This window comes from Taudactylus pleione, unplaced genomic scaffold (assembly GCF_031769625.1).
Source record: "Taudactylus pleione unplaced genomic scaffold, aTauple2 ptg000353l, whole genome shotgun sequence".
NCBI classification, from domain to species: domain Eukaryota; kingdom Metazoa; phylum Chordata; class Amphibia; order Anura; family Myobatrachidae; genus Taudactylus; species Taudactylus pleione.
The window spans coordinates 1,305,454-1,319,337 of record NW_028284754.1 but is presented as its reverse complement, the minus strand read 5'-3'; the positions used below and the strand labels follow the sequence as shown (position 1 = coordinate 1,319,337).

Sequence of the window (13,884 nt, the reverse complement as noted above, 5' to 3'; positions counted from 1 at the left end):
GGCAGACTAGATGGGCCAAGTGGTTCTTATCTGCTGTCAAATTCTATGTTTCTATGTTTCTAAACCCAGTCCCTTACACCACTTCCTCTTATCTGTGAGCCTTCTGCCAATGGTGCCCCAGAGCACTCAGCTGTCTGTAGTACCCCGGATCTCTCAGTTCTGGGGCTCTGCAGTGCAGACAGAGCAGGAGGGATTTTAATAGATCCCACTACTGGCTGCAGTAGCTCGGCTGCCATGTAAATCCTCACAGGCTGCTGTTTACATGGCAGCCTGTGAAGATTATCAGGGGCTGTATGCCATCTCAGGGTGGTGTACAATTTTTCAGTCAAGCTCTGAAAAAAAGCATTTTGGAACTTGATATATTTCATAATTTCTGCACCCCTGTGTTACAAGAATGATAAATGGGGCTGAACTAAATGTATACAAAATTAGGAGAAAATTTTATTTTACACCAGCTTTTGTATAAATTAAGTGATGAGAAAAAGACCCCTTGGTCCCCTTGTACATTTGTAAGAAAATTGTGCTTAAAAAAAGCATGCATAAATTGCTGTAGAATACCTCCAATTATATGTAGAATATATATGCGGCCTACTCAATATAATGGAACCATTTCACTTGATATAGCACAACTAAACTTAATCTGCGGGGATACAAATCTTATGTATCAGCATAGAATGAGTATAATATAAAAAATGTGATTCTTCTTCAAGTAGGGATAAATATATTAACATAAGTCACCCACAGTAATTTATTTGCCAAATCCCTTATATATTTCTAAACTTTATACTCAAATAAAGTTTACATAGCTTTAAAGATCACATAAACATACATAGATGAGGGGCCAAATGTAATAGGGTGTCTGTTTTGGAAAATTGTGAGTTTGGTGCTAAACTCGCAATTTTTCACAACTCTCCAATGTAATAGGGTGTCTGTTCACTAAAACTCGTATTTTTCAGAGTTACTAAAACTCTCCATTCTCAAACTCGCATCCAGATGTTATCACATTGAAAACAATCAACTCGCCCAATGTAATAGGGTGTCTGTTTCAGACTCGCAAAAAAAAGATTACCAAAAGTGATTACCAATGAGTGTGCATGTATGTTTTATTAAAATTTTACATTCACAGTGTATGTTTGTTTATTTACGTATTTCTTTAGTTGTGGAACTATAAGTGCCAGCGGGCCCATAATGCCCCACATGCTGGTATTTGTGGTTCTCCAAATATCAGCATGCAGGGGAGGCTTGCTGGTACTTGTGCTTCTACAACTAAAGACAATATGGAAACTTTATTTTTACTCTTTACACTAACACTATCAACCCGGCACCCACGGGCATAGGGAGCCGGAGATAGCCCCGGGCTATCAGTATAGGCCTGGGGTACCCTGGAGAGGGGTATCCCTTTATTGGGGGGGTACCCAACTCCCCAGGGATCCCCGGCCTGGACTGACTAGTGGTCAGGGATAATGCTTTGGCCGGGGAAACCGGTGAAAGGTTTTCCCTGGCTGTGGCATTATCCCCCCGCTAGAAACAGTTCGGTGCTGGTTCTGGAATTTTCAGGAGACCCCTACTTGTTTTGTCCCCTGATTTTCCAGAACCAGGACCAGCTCAACAAAGCCTTGCGCTGGTTCTTAATATACAGGGGCCCCCTATGCATTTTTGGCCCCTGTATTTTTAGAACCAGAACAGGCTTTATAAAGCCCGGGGCTGGTTATGCTTTTGGGGAGGGGGTGCACATTTTTTTTTTAAACACACACAGAAGCCATCACGGATCTCGCTGATCTGTGATGGCTTCTCTAAAACTCGCACCTTTTAATGCTACGCATTAAAAGGTGTCAGTTTACATAGTCCTAAACTCGCCTAAACTCGCAAATGCAGTAGCCTCGAGCTGAAAAGTTCGCAGGCTATTGAAATTGCGAGTTTCAGTACAAACTCGCACTTTTTAAAAGTGCGAGAAAGTGCGAGTTTGTACTGTTACTAAAACTGACACCCTATTACATTTGGCCCGATATCTTTAAATATGTCAATATAATGAGACAGTCATAATTGATATAGCATAAAATACATTTTAGTCATGAGGTGCAGATAATCAGAACCTACTATAAGTCACACTAACATATAAAGGAGATAACTGCACACACTATTAATATAATGAGACAGGTAAATTTACTAAAGTGAGAGTTTTTATGGGCGCCACGATCCCAAATGGATGTAAATGCAGAAAATGATTATAAAAATGTATTCACAAATAAATCACATAAATGAAAGTACAATCTAAATACTTCCCAAAAAAATGTATAATGAAGGACAAGTGTTCCAAGAACTCCAAAGTCTCTCACCCTCTGATGTAGTTGCGATGGGCTTATGCACAAGCAATGCAGGTCCCAGGTGAAGCACCTCGACACCACTGCAATGAGCTTAGATGAAACGGTGAGGATGCAGGCTTCAAATATCGTCCTCTCTGAATAAGATCATGCCGTCCAAACAATGCATTTCGGAGTAATGCATTTCAGAGCTATCTACAATTCTGACTTGTTCTTAGTGACCTATTTTTATAATATGTTTTTATAGTATATTATAATATGACATATATACATTTACAAGTATTAACATTTGAATATTTTATAAAAAATTTTCATGTATCTTGCATGTACCTTATGGAAATTATGGAGAGTTCCCTACTTTCGGTAATAGGGATGGATCTGGCTGGAATACAAAGTACAGTCTAGCAAATGGTTAATGGAGGTAGGGGAAACATGCTGAAAAATAGTCTCAGAGCCTAAACACACAGTGCCGTTAGGTTCATAGAGCTCCGGGAGGTGAAGCGGAAGTATTCAACAAAATGGCCACCAGTTGGAAAACAACCAGAAGTGAGCGAATGGAATGCATGTGTCTCTCCCATGTGGAGCGCTACCGGAATATGACAAATGTAATGCAATCGTGTCTTCCGGCGGACGGAACTCGGAATTTGGAGGGAGGTTATTGCTTTGACTGCCTTATGTAGGGGTATAAATAGCCTGGAGTTACACAGTCATGCCATCCAAGCCTGAGGAAGGAGCATAGCTCCAAAATGCGTTATGTGGATGGCATGATCTTATTCAGAGAGGATGATATTTGAAGCCTGCATCCTCATAGTTTAATCTAAGCTCATTGCGGTGGTGCTGAGGTGCTTCACCAGGGGCCTGCATTGCTTGTGCATAAGCCCATTGCAATTACATCAGAGTGTGAGAGACTTTGGAGTTCCTGGAACACTTGTCTTCCATTATTTACACATTATACATTTTTTTGGGAAGTATTTGGATTGTACTTTTATTTATGTGATATGTTTAAGTGATTTATTTGTGAATACATTTTTATAATCATTCTATTTACATTTACATCTATTTGGAATCATGGCACCCACATAGACATATAATCATTTATTTATTAATTTAAAATCTCATCTTCTAAAAACTTTCACTTTAGTAAATTTACCCCATTAAACTTGAAATAGCATAAGCACATATCATGTATACTTATACAGATTATGTTATGGATAATTTCTCTCACATTGGTCATAGTAATTGATATACTACATATTAAGCCACGTGCACACTAGGCAATAAGTACAACGATATGAACAATAACAATATTGTTATCATTCATCACGTTCATTATCATCCAGTGTGTATGCAGTAAATGATTAACGATGCGGGCTTCCGCAGGTCGTTGAAGACATTTTTTGATGTCCTTGCATGCATACCAATTTGCCCAATGTCCTTGATAATATTGGGCATATCGTTCAGTGTGTACATGACAAACGATCAATGATACTGACGTCTTTTGCCACTCCCATTTTTTCATCTTCAGCGGAGCTGACTGTGAGGAGCACGTGATCAGTACTTTTAAAAGCGGTAAGTAATTTAAACACTGACCACCAATGTGCCCACTACCCACCATTGTAGCACTGTCCACCAATGATCCCACTGTCAACCAATTTATATAGGATGACATTTGACCGCTGGCCACCAATGTAATAAGAACTGGCCACCAATATATATACAGTAGAATGTATATCACTGGCCCTTAATGTTTAGCACTGTCCAATAATGTATATAGGAGGATGTTATTTTAACCCTGACCCTTTTGCACTGTCCACCTATGTAAAGCACTGTCCTTCAATGTGTATATGATGTAATTATATCACTATTCAACAATGTAAATCACTGACCACATAAGTAAATCACTGTCCAATAGTTAATATAGGATATTATTTTATCACTGTCTGCTAATGTAAATTACTGGCCACCTATGACAAGCACTGACCTCCAATGCATAAAGGGTAGCACTTTAACCCTTACCCCTTTTCACTGTCCACCTACAATATGTAAGGCACTGTCCCAAAATGTTAAAAGGGTGTTATTTTATCACTGTCCACCAATGTAAAACACTAGAAACTTATGTAAAGCACTGTCCTCCAATGTATATAAGGTGACATTTCAACCCTGAGCCCTGTGCACTGTTCACCTACAGTATGTAAAGCACTGTCCCACAATGTATATAGTAGGGATGTGCGCCAGACAATTTTGCTGGATTTGGATCTTGATTTGGCTCTGATTCATCGTCCGGGTTTTAATTTGGATTTGCCAAACCTGCGGTGACTGGCTTTGGATTTGGATATTTTACAAAAAATTACAAAAATAGCTAAAGTCACATCATTTGGGCATTTCATTTGTTCCTAGAGTATTATTAACCTCAATATATACATAAATTTCCAGTCATTTACAGTCAATTTAGACCACCTCATAATATTGTTTTCACCGTTATTGGCCAAAGGCTGCAGTGAGCTCACTGGTTACTAATCAAAAGAGCAGTGGCGCAGCAGCACAGACACCACAGTTTAAAGCACTTCTATGAAACATTGCCATACAGCAGTGGCAGAAATGAAAGGTAGTGAAAGATGGAATTGTCTTTGGGCCCTCCCACCCACCCTTATGTTGGATATTAAAAATGACATGCACACTTTAACAAACCAAGCACTTCAGCAACTGGGACTGCCACTTTTGTGGCTGAAGTGCTTGGTATGTTTGGCCCCCCATGTTTGGCCCCCCACAAAACAAGCTACCAATCAGCTTAAGGCAACAGCTCTACAGTGGCAAGATGTCAACATCATTGCTGACCTCACCCTCATCAGTGTGTAAATCATCTTCACACAAAATTAATTAATCCCTGTTAGAATCCACCATTACAGAAGACTCTGTACTGTGATGTAATTGAAGGGAAAAGTCTTCCTCATTGAATTTCCATTTAATTTTGATGAACATCATCTTTTCCACATTTTAAGGAAGTAGCCTCCAACGCCTTTCCCTCACAAGGTTCCCAGCTGTGCTGAAAACGCTCTCTGAGTACACATTGGAGGGTGGGCAGCTTAACTAATGCAAAGACAGTTCATTTTGTAGGCCAATAATTAGGTTCTTTTCAACATCCTGGTACAGCCGAGGAATGGCTTTTCGGGTAAAATGAAACCGGGATGGTGTTTGGAACCGGGGACACAGGACCTCAAGTAACGTTGTAAAACCCACTGCATTAATTGTGGATATTGGAGGCAGATCTAATACCAGCATAGCTGTCTTGGCGTCAGTGATCCACTATGAGACTGGGTGAGAGCTGTCATACTTGCTTCCCCTTGCAAGAGATTATTTAACAGTCAATTGTTTTGTTAAATTACTACTAATAGTCTTCTTGGTCCACTTTTGGGATGAAGATCCACCCCCAGCAACAGCAGCAGGCCTAGCACTCAAGGATTCTTCTGAGGAGTCCTGGAAAGGGGATGAGTCACCTAGCAAATTGGATGCTAGACTATCACTTATGATCACTGAGGATATTGTGGATGAGAGTGTTGGAGGTGGAGATTGCAAATGTTAGGATCTAGTAGAGAGAAGTTAGCTAGTTGATACTTTACTGCTTGTTGTTATTTATTTAGCACCAGTTTCTGATGTTATAAAATACTTGCAATGATGAGCTTGCTGAAGATTATGTAATCGCATGGAGGTTCCTAGATACTTAGTGTCCCTACCTCTAATTATTGTGGTTCCACAAAGGCTACAAATGGCTTGACAAATGTTGTCAGGATTTGGTTAAAATAATTCCACAAAAGGAGGGGGATATAATCGGCGCTCAACCAATGAAGGTGTGAAAGAGTACTGTTGGATTCAATGAAAATAGGTCAAGATGATGTGCATACATAAATAACAATCATAGTAAATGGTAGATTAGATAAAACAAATTTTACTACAGGATATACAGTGTAATAACATATAACAATAAGTATCGCATGAAGTGTTGCCTACTAAATCCGTAGGACAAACTCAATTGATGATATATAGTGTTGCTGCTAGCAACCACAAATGTTCTGTGCTCAGATCGTTTGTCAGCACAATGCTAATGGTGATAAGACCCTATTGATCGATGATGAAGGTGTATTGTGTCCAGTTGGATAGCGGCGTCCCGCTGATGATGTGACACTATTGTTAATAAATGGACTAAGCACCAAGTCTAATAGGATGTTGGTAATGCCTGTTGCAGGTGTGCTTGGTCTTCTGCCCGGGTAGGAGAAAAACCACACAGTAGGTCAGTGCAGGGACTCCGGACTGGGTGCAGTCGGCTAGTTCCCGAGCGGGTGATAGGTCTAATCCAAAGAACTATCCCACACTCAGGATGTTGAACCTGGCAGTACCCTGTCACTGGAGGGGAAAGGCTGGAGTCAACCGTGCCCGATCACTGTCCGTGTCCCCCTCCGTACGGAGACTCACCTGTCCTGATGCTGCATGTGGCTGGATCCCTCCTCCTCCTGTGCTCCGTCTCCTCTTCCTGATTCGTGTGCGGCGTCCTCAGCTCCCTGCTGCTTCCGGGTTGTGCGCTTGTTGCGTCACGTGTGACTCACCGGTCACGTGATGTGCTCGATCTCGATCTCAGGTCTCAGTGTAGAATCTTGTACTGAATATATCTGAACATGGAATTAGTGGATATACTGTCCTCCAATGCGTTTCGACCACTTTGTGGTCTTCCTCTGCTAGCAGCAACACTATATATCATCAATTGAGTTGTCCTACGGATTTAGTAGGCAACACTTCATGCAATACTTATTGTTATATGTTATTACACTGTATATCCTGTAGTAAAATTTGTTTCATCTAATCTACCATTTACTATGATTGTTATTTATGTATGCACATCATCTTGACCTATTTTCATTGAATCCCACAGTACTCTTTCACACCTTCATTGGTTGAGCGCCGATTATATCCCCCCCCTTTTGTGACATACTTTAAGAGGGAGGACACTCCCCCTTTTTTTACTATCAGCAGCTCACCGCAAACAAGTAGTTAGGAGCCCCATGCACAGTGTTGTAATTTGTTTAAAATAATTCCAGACATAAGAGGTGGATTTGTTGGTTCTATGCCCAGGCATGACCATGGCTTTCTTCTTCTCATGATCAAGAACTGCTTCCACTGGTGCCTGATATACACAATCGACACCCTCATCCTCAATATCCTCATAGTGCCAGCATCAGCTACAGAAATATTCCCCTCATCCTCTTGCAATTCCACATTGGCATCCTCAATTTCTATGTCATCAGCAATACTATTGCTGCTCATTCCCAGTAATACAGAGGGAGCAGAAAGTGTGGACGGTGGCTACTCTGAAAGGTGATGCTCACACATAGCACTCATGGATACAGTTAGACTCTCCTCAAGGATTTCGGACATTTGTAGAATGCACAGTTTGATCTACTGCCTTAGTGGTTTTCAGTTTTTTTTATACTTCTTCTAAAAGGTGTTTCATTGTCATTATGATATGCAGAAGATGCCTCACTGACGGGTGCAGAACCACCACTAAGAAATAAAGGCCAAGGCCTAGGCCTTTCCTTGCCACTGTATGTGGTGAAGGGTATATTGCCAACTTTCTGTTTTTCTGCACTAACCTTTAGAGTTTTTTGTGTTTACCTGTGTAAAATGTCGATTTTTTTATTTCAGATACCCTAATTTGTTAAAGCCTGTGCGCCCTTGAGCATCAGCTTTAGATTATAGTGAATGACTAGTATCGTCATCCTGACTGGTTCCAGTAGATTTTTTTGCTGCTCCTGCTCTACACTCAGTTGGTTGTCATGATCCATATTGATGAAAATTAAAAACACACTGCGGGGCTACTGCACACTTATTCACAGTGCTTACACACACACACACACACACTTAGGGCTACTGCCCAATTATTCATGGTGCTTACACACAATGAGAACTACTGTCCAAATATTCATGGTGCATACACACATACTGAGGGCTTCTGCCCAATTATTCACAGTGCTTGTACACATTGAGGGCTACTGCCCAATTATTATGGTAGTAATACACACGCTGAGGGCTTATGCCTAATTATTCACAGTGCTTACACACACTGAGGGCTACTGTCCAATTATTTCTGGTGCATACACACACACTGAGGGCTACTGCCCAATTATTTCTGGTGCATACACACACACTGAGGGCTTCTGCCCAATTATTCACAGTGCTTTCACACACTGAGGGTGTTTGCCTAATTATTCATGGTGCTTACACACACTGAGGGCTTCTGCCAAATTATTCACGGTACTAACACACACTGAGGACCACTGCCCAATTATTCACTGTGCTTACACACACACTGAGGTCTTCTGCCCAATTTTTTATGGTGCTTACACACACTGAGGGCTGCTGCCCAAATATTCACGGTGCTAAGACCCACAATGAGGGCTTCTGCCCAATTATTCCTGGTGCTTACGCACACACTGAGGGTTTCTGCCCAATTATTAATGGTGCTTACACACACTGAGGGCTTCTGTCCAATTATTCACCATGCTTATACACACTGAGGGCTACTGCCCAATTATTCATGGTGCTAACACACACTGAGGGCTTCTGCCCAATTATTCATGGTGCTAACACACACTGAGGGCTTCTGCCCAATTATTCATGGTGCTTACACACACTGAGGGCTTCTGCCCAATTATTTATGGTGCTTACACACACTGAGGGCTGCTGCCCAAATATTCATGGTGCTAAGACCCACAATGAGGGCTTCTGCCCAATTATTCCCAGTGCTTACGGACACACTGAGGGCTTCTTCCCAATTATTCACGGTGCTTAGACACACTGAAGGCTACTGCCCAGCTATTCACGTTGCTTACACAAACACTGAGGGTTTCTGCCCAAATAGTCATGGTGCTTGTATACAGTAACAGTACACTGCACAGTGGGATACAGCACACAAAAAAAATATAATATATAATTTTTTTTCTTTTATTATACTTTTTTTTAAATATTCAATTTTCTGTTTCTTTACACTCGAGCAGATGGGCAACAGCCACTTAACAGCACAGCCTGGAGTCTGGACACAGGCTACTACAGCCACTGTAGTAGCACACACCACTGCTGACTCTTGCCCCCACCCTGCCTACAGTCACTAACAGCACAGAGCCAACAGAGTTTATGCAGACGAATTTGCATAGCTCCATTCAGCGTGCATGCTTAAAGACAAATGGCAGAGTTCCGGGCCCAGGACCTTATATAGAACCAATTCTTGTGAGAATCCGACATTGGGAAGATGAACTTCGGCCTCGCAATGGGATCCGAGTCAGGCGGGAACACCTGTACAGCGTTCGGGTGGACGGATCCCTGCTGTTCGGAGCGGTTCGGATTCTAATGAATCCGGACCGCTCATCCCTAGTATATAGGGTGGAATTTTAACCCAGAACACTTTGCAATGTTCACCTATATAAAGCACTGTCCCACAATGTATATAGGGTGGCATTTTAACCCTGACCCCTTTGCACTGTGCTACCTATGTAAAGCACTATCACACAATGCATATAGGATGTTATTTTATCGCTGTCCACCAATATTTATCAATGGCTACCTATGTAAAGCACTGTCCTCCATTGTATATTTAGTGAAATTTTAACCCTGACCCCTTTGCACTGTCCACCTATGTAAAGCACTGTCCCACAATGTATATAGGATGTTTTTTTATCACTGTTCGCCAATGTAAATCACTGGCTACCTATGTAAAGCACTGTCATCCAATGTATATAGGGTGACATTTTAACCCTGACCCCTTTGCTCTGTCCACCTACTCTATATAAAGCACTTTCCCACAATGTATAAAGGGTGGCATTTTATCACTGTGTACCAAAGTATATAGGTTGCCATTTTATCACTGTCATGTAATTTAAAGTACTGTCCACCAATGTATCTAGGATGTTAATATATGATGATACCCCAATGTATATCGGTTGCAATGACTGGCCACCAATGTTTGCACTGGTCACCAATATCACCGCTGGCCACTAATATATATAGCATGACATGACACAGCTACACATAGATTTCCACTGTTCACCAATAAATTTATGTTTCCATTATTTCAGGTTAAATAATATTATGTTAATTTTAGGGATGTGCAGGCTCGGATAGGTTCGAGTTTGCACGTTGAGTTCGGATTTTTCCCTCCAAAAAAACGGAACTCAGAAAGAGGCTAAACGTCATCTTACATGGACGAACATCATCATTCCTGGACTTTTGTCCAGGAATGATGATGTTCGTCCATGTAAGATGACGTTTAGCCTCTTTCTGAGTTCCGTTTTTTTGGAGGGAAAAATCCGAACTCAACGTGCAAACTCGAACCTATCCGAGCCTGCACATCCCTATTTAATTTTAAACATATTTACATTTTTAATAACAATAATATATATGTAATGCTTTCAAAATGTAATACATTTTTGAAAAAGGCAGAATATTGGAAATGTATTCTAGCAGATCCTCATTTCCTGGTGACAACGGCGATATGCTGTACAGGACACATTTATCTACTTACAATTATCTCCTTTATTATGATCAATATCCAGTACTGTTTTAAAAAAAATCTGTGTCCAGTTTATTAGATTATATGTTTCCTGGATAATTTGTTTTATATTAATGTTTTTTTCGTTATTTTAGCAGATATGTCTGGTACCAAGAATAAACAGTTCTGGACAGGATTAATTGAATAGTATCAGGCCAATGAGTGCCTCTGGAGGATCATAAGCAAGGACTACTCCAACAGAGACAAAAAGAATCAGGAACTTGACAAGCTCGTTATGTACAGTAGAGGCCACAACAGTGATGTTAACATAGCCTGGGTCAAGACGAAGATCCAGAATTCAAGAATTGTAATCATGAAGGAGCACAAGAGATATGTTCGGGAGAAGGGGCGGATGAAGTCCGGAAGCCAAAGTCATGGTACTACGACCTGCTTACCTTCATCTCAGAGAAAGAGCCAAAGAGGCTGTCACAGTGCTCGTTGGAGCCAGAGGTCCTTGGAGAGGAATTGGAGAGTCAGGATCTGATAAGTAAGTATGGGGCTCGCTACAAGGTAGGGTGGCTGTTGATGGTGAGTGACAGCTTGCCCCGTTTTGTTGGTGGGTAGGGGTGGTGGCTGGCCAAATGCAGGCATTCCCTTAGGAACGCCTGGTGTTTGAGGGAGGACCTACTGACATCACAACTGATGTCAGTAGTGAACTTCCTGCTCTATGAGAACAGGCAGTCCACTCAGGTTTGTAGCAGCCAAGACCCTACCACAGGGTCTCGTCACAAGGCCGATGGTCGCGATTATCATAATGGGCTCCTGGCCACTGTCACAAGCTGTGGGTGGTCTCCCACAGCTTTGCGAGCGGGCGTAGAAAAAAAAAACATGCCCACAGACCACGCGATTGGCCAGCGGCTGTGAGCAGGTCTGAATCAGGGCCTTAATCCCTGGTGCATCGTCCTTCATAGATGACGTTGACGGCCTTACATCATCATCATGAGTGCTACCGGCAGCTACAAGATTGGTATGTGGATCATGATCTCCTGGCATGTGACTGTCCTCCATACTCACTGCGGTCTTTCAGCAGTGTCACCAAGCAATAATAGTGCAGCTAAGTTGCGGCTGATGCGCACAACCACACAAAAAACATTATATATTTTTAAAACTGGGGGAGAGCACCCCTGAATGAGGCACCAGCTCCTTGATAAACAATACAGGCAGCACTGTCTCCTGCACATTTACTTTGCTGATAAGTGTGGCTAACACACAAACACACAGAAAAATTATTTATTTGTTTTTAGCACTTGGGGGGAGAGCACCCCTAAATGAGGCACCAGTCCCTTGATAAACAATACAGGCAGCACTGTCTCCTGCACAGATACTTTGCTGATAAGTGTGGCTAATGCACACACAGAAAAACAAATATTTGTTTTTAGCACTTAGAGGAGAGCACCCCTGCATGAGGCAGCAGCTCATTGATAAACAACACAGGCAGAACTGTCTCCTGCGCACCTATGTTGCTGATAAGTGTGGCTAACGTACACACACACACACACACACACACACACAAATAATGATTTTTTTTTTCACACTGGTGGTAAAGAGCACCCCTGAAAAAGGCAGCAGCCCCTTGATAAATGACACAGGCAGCACCCCTGTGCACCTACATTGCTGATAAGTGTGGATAATACGCACACACACAGAAAACATATTTTTTTCACACTGGGGGTGAAGAGCACCACTGAAAGGGGCAGCAGCCCCTTGATAAATAACACAGGCAGCACCGCTATACACCTACATTGCTGATAAGTGTGGCTAATGCGCGCACACACTCACACACACAAAATGTTTGTTTTTTCACACTGGGGTTGAAGAGCACCCCTGAAAGAGGCAGCAGCCCCTTGATAAATGACACAGGCAGCACCCCTGCACACTTATGTTGCTGATATTTTTTATTACACTGGGGGTGTAGAGCACCCCTGATGGACAGAGCACACCCTGGACAACACAGTAGCACAGCCAGCCCCTATGGACAACAGCCAGCTCCTGTATGGGCAAGGGCCAGCCAGCCCCTACTATGGACAACAGCCAGCCCCTATGGAGTGGACAGGACATCAGCCAGCCAGCACCGATATGGACAACATCCAGCCCCACCCCCTATGGACATTAAGCAGCCAGCCCCTGAGTGATAACAGTAGCCAGCCCATATGCACAGCAACAGCACAGTGATCACATTTACAGTCCCCTCCCTCTTCACTCTCCACAGTCGGAATGAAAATGGCAGCGATCGCAGGGAACCTTTTTACAATCCAAAACTTGTGAGAATTCGACAATGGGATGATGACATTTTGCCTCATTTTGAGATCCAAGCCAGGCAGGAAAACCCGAGATGACTCAGATCTGGCTCGGATCACATAAGTTCGGGTGGGTTCAGATCTCTGAGATCCAAACCAGCTCATCTCTAACTGTATGTCCAATCTTATTTTAGAGTACATTATTAAAAGTTACTTTTAATACCTTAATAATACAAATAAGCAGTGCCCCCCCAAAAAAAGAGTTTTCTTTTCTCCTCTGACCTGTCTAATCCTCTTCTGACTCTGGGGAGCACCAACAATGCATACATTTTCACAATTTTGATGGTAATTAATTAAAAGTTGGTAAAGTACATATTCCTGTTTGTATTTACTTCCTTTTACACTGACGGTCTCAGAGAGGTAATCACAACTAGTACTATGTGACTCTCTCCTTTTCGAGTTGTAGCAAGTAATCCAAAAGTGCAAACACATAATTTTTTATTTAACAAATTATAAATGTAAAAAAAAAATCATAATTTATAGACAAATAGATAATAATTGAGAAGCGTGCGAGTGGTTAATTTGTCCATGTTGAACAGCAATTACATTTAATTTTCTATAATGCAAATGATAAATATTTAATATGTATTGATTGATTACATTTTCCATTGGCTCACTTCTCCACTCGTCACTGTTTATGTTTATTCTTTTCTCAACAATTCAAATTGGATTTTTG

General features: G+C 41.8%; 1 protein-coding gene across 1 annotated transcript in view; it reads right to left on the bottom strand.

Moving 5' to 3' along the window:
• LOC148508605 (uncharacterized) overlaps window positions 1-13,884 on the bottom strand; it is a 653,608-nt gene that overhangs the window by 122,523 nt on the left and 517,201 nt on the right. The gene's annotated exons all lie outside the window — the stretch shown is intronic.